Source organism: Octodon degus, unplaced genomic scaffold (genome assembly GCF_000260255.1).
Source record: "Octodon degus isolate 3935 unplaced genomic scaffold, OctDeg1.0 scaffold00108, whole genome shotgun sequence".
In the NCBI taxonomy this organism is placed as follows: Eukaryota; Metazoa; Chordata; class Mammalia; order Rodentia; family Octodontidae; genus Octodon; species Octodon degus.
Window position 1 is genome coordinate 1,093,739 of NW_004524684.1, and position 3,690 is coordinate 1,097,428.

Consider the following 3,690-nt stretch of genomic DNA (forward strand, 5'->3'; position numbering starts at 1 on the left):
ATATATATGGATATACAAAAGTATAGTCATACATACATAAATAAAATATGGCTGTTCCTGGAAAGTTGTGCGTGATTGATGAATTTGGGTAAAGGGCATATGGGTATTCATTTACCATTCTTTGACTCTTTCTATAAATTTGCACAATAATGAGTTTAGGGGAGAGGAAAAGTTGTTTTATACCATACTTAACTTGGTGATATTCTAAGCCAGGAGTGGTATAACTCAGCCACATAGTAAGTACACACACACACACACACACACACACACACACACACACAGCACTCCAACATGTGGCAACTAGTTCATTGCTGATGTCCATCTATATTAGCCGAACAATTCCAGATGTAAAACTGTGAGGGGAAAGTGTGGTGTTCAAGGATTTTTCTGCTCCCAAATGTCTTGCGTGCATGTATCCATTCCTGGGAATATCCTGGTTTCCTTCTCCCTAATCCCAGTGACCCTATTCTGAACTACTTCTACACAACTCACACTTTCCAAATGAAGTCCTCATTCATGCCTTTTCCTCAGCCTGTAAAGCTGTTCTTCTTATTTTGCTAGTCAAAATCATGTTCAATCTTAAAGGCTTCATTCAAATTATTTTTTTTTTTTCTGTATTTTAGGGAAGGATCTACAGGGTGTTCAGGGTCTCGCTACTAAACTGGACTCAGTGATTCTCCTGTTTACAGCCTCCCAAGTGCTGGGATTACAGGCACACCACTAAACCCAGTCTCAATCACTGTCTCAGCACTCCCTGGGGGCAAGGCTGGCACAGCAGCACTGGGGATCAACCCCCTGGCCCCTGAGCCTGCTTGTAAGCACTTTCATCCGCTGAACTATTTGGCTGGCCCTCATTCAAATTCTTCTTTCTCATCAAAAGTCTTTTTGAGCTGGGCAAGATTTGCACACACTTATAAGCCTAGCACTCAAGAGGCTAAGGCAAGAGGATTGCCAGGAAAGCAAAGCAAAGCAAAGCAAAACAAAGCAAAGCAAAGCAAAGCAAAGCAAAGCAAAGCAAAGCAAAGCAAAGCAAAGCAAAGCAAAGCAAAGCAAAGCAAAGCAAAAAATCGTTTCTAGAGAAATACCAATACAGTTTTCCTTCCAACTGGACACAACCATTTCCTGCTGTGTGGTCTATATATCTTCTTAGAACACACACCCTACTCTTACTTGTGCTTTGGCCACTCATGCCCTAGTCAGAGGCAGTTCTGTGTTTTTGCATTGCATTGGATGAAGCCCAGATTTCTTAGACTAATACACAAGACTAATGTCTTATGACTCAGTTCCTCTTTTCTTTTTAAGCTCTGTCTTCACACTGCTCTCCTGGCAGCAAAATGGGGTAGGTCTCCGTGGAGGTTCCATCTCCTCTTACTGGCTTAGATTCGTCACTACTCAGGTACAAAGTTGTATTTAGTACAGCAGCAAGATCCCAAGGTAACTGGCCCAAGGCATGACCCCAGGGATGTACCTTGCACCTTGAATTGCTAACTGCTCATTGTATTCCTGAGTGTTCCCACGTTGGGACACAGTGCCCAACTTACACAACTTACAGGAGGAGAGGTCTGATTTGGTTAACTTTCAAGGGGATTCAGTCCATGGTCAGCTGGCCCCAAGGTGGGCACAGCGTGCTGAAGGCATGGCAGGCAGAGCTGCTCAGTTCACTGTGGCTGAGAAGCAGAGGGGAGGAGCACAGTGGGAGAGACACAGGTTGTCCCATCACTCTGTTGATTGTCTCTTTTTTGTGCAGAGGTTTCTTAATTTGATGTAGTTAAGTTGACTTTTTCTTTTATTTCCTATGATATATGAGTCCTATTTAGAACGCTCTTGCTTGTGCCTATGGAGTCATGTTTCCCTACGTTTTTCTTGTAGCTGTGCCAGTACCATGCCATTCTGTATAAAGGACTGTCAGACTGTTTTCCAGAGTCCATTTTACATTTCTGCCAGCAGTAGATGAAGGTGCTCAAATTGTCCATATCTTCATCAACATTTTTTATTTTTATTTTCTTTTACTATTTTTCATTTATGTATTTTGCACAGCATCTCACTACACAGCTCAGACTCATAGTGATCCTCTTGTTTTCAGCCTCCCAGCACTGGGATTACAGGTGTGCTCCACTATGCCTGAACCCAGTCACCAGCTCAGTGCACCCTGGGGGCAGGGCCAGCATGGTATGCAGGACTGGGAATCAAACCCTGGTCCCTGCACTTTCCAAAGCAGGCACTTAGTCCACTGAGCTATCTCACTGGCCCAAATCAACACTTTTTTTTAAGCTAGTTCTGGCTGCCTTAAGGATGGGTGTGGTGCAGTTTGTGGCGCTGGAGATCAAACCATGGTCCCCTGAACCTGACTGTATTTGCCCAAGGGGTGCTTTAACAAATGAGCTATCAGGCAAGCCCCCTCATCAACACTTTTTATGTCTATGTTTTAAGTTATATCTGTCCTAGTAAATGTGTTGTGGTTTCTCTTTGTAGATTTATCTAATGCCTAATGATGACAGCCAATTCAATTTTGAGTCTGTGTTTTTAAATGAGCAATCACAGTGATTAAACATGACATCCCATTTCAGTATTTTCATTTGTAATGCTTTTTTATTTACTAAAAGAGTAGATAGTAGATAGATTGATAACATATTTAGCAAATAGATTTTTATTAGCAGCTAACCCTAAAAACTTGGGAAGATCAAGAGATGGAGGAAGGGAGAAGGAATGTGAGGGAAGGAGGTTGATAAAAGAAATGAGATTTATTATGTACACTTACTAACTCCTCACAGTGAAGGTAATCGATATGCATGCCAACATGTGCTAATAAAAAATGAAAACAGGAAAAAAAATTCTGTTTTGGCTATATGAAAATAAAATCTAAATGAAAACTTTAGAGATAATTTAATAGAACAGATTTCCCACTGGACAATAAAGCATACTACAGTTACCAAGTATAAAGCCAAGAGACAGACTCTGCATCTTTGTTGGTATTTTCATTCAGTTTGGTTCTCACTGGGGGACTATCTAAGCCCACCCAATTCTTGCATCAGGAATAAAATAGCATCCACATCTGGAACCCAGACCACATGCAGCAGCTATGCAGGGTTTGACCATTCTTTGTTTTGAAACAAGGAAACAGAAAACATAATGTGTTCTTAACAAAAGAATCCACAGCCACAATAAAAGTAAAAGAACGAACAGAGTGATTTTATTTTTGGTTGGTGTGCAGAACAGCTAAACAAAATTAGAAATCACAGTTCAAACATTGGCTTAAATCCAGCCTTTTTTCCATTGGCTTGGACTTCTCAGCCTTTGTTTTTGCTTTTTCTTTAAATGAAAGGGCACAGTCTGTGCATCTGGGAGAAATACAGGATCTAATATTACATAATGCATCTTCAATTATAGCCCAAATGTTGCCTTTCAGACCAATTAAAATGTAAACCAGCCCAGCAAATAAAATACAAAAAGGACAAGTTCATTGTCATTTCCAACATTTTTTCCTGCCAGCGGGCTTTGCAATCATAGAATGGAGAAAGAAAGAGAAAGAAGGAAAGAAGAAAGAAAAAGAAAGAGAGAGAGAGAGAGAGAGAGAGAGAGAGAGAGAGAGAGAGAGAGAAAGAAAAAGAAAGAAAGAAAGAAAGAAAGAAAGAAAGAAAGAAAGAAAGAAAGAAAGAAAGAAAGAAAGAAAGAAAGAAAGAAAGAAAGAAA

General features: G+C 40.5%; 1 protein-coding gene across 2 annotated transcripts in view; it reads left to right on the forward strand.

The window, feature by feature from the left end:
- Positions 1-3,690, forward strand: part of Fbxl13 (F-box and leucine rich repeat protein 13) — a 265,793-nt gene that overhangs the window by 223,131 nt on the left and 38,972 nt on the right. The gene's annotated exons all lie outside the window — the stretch shown is intronic.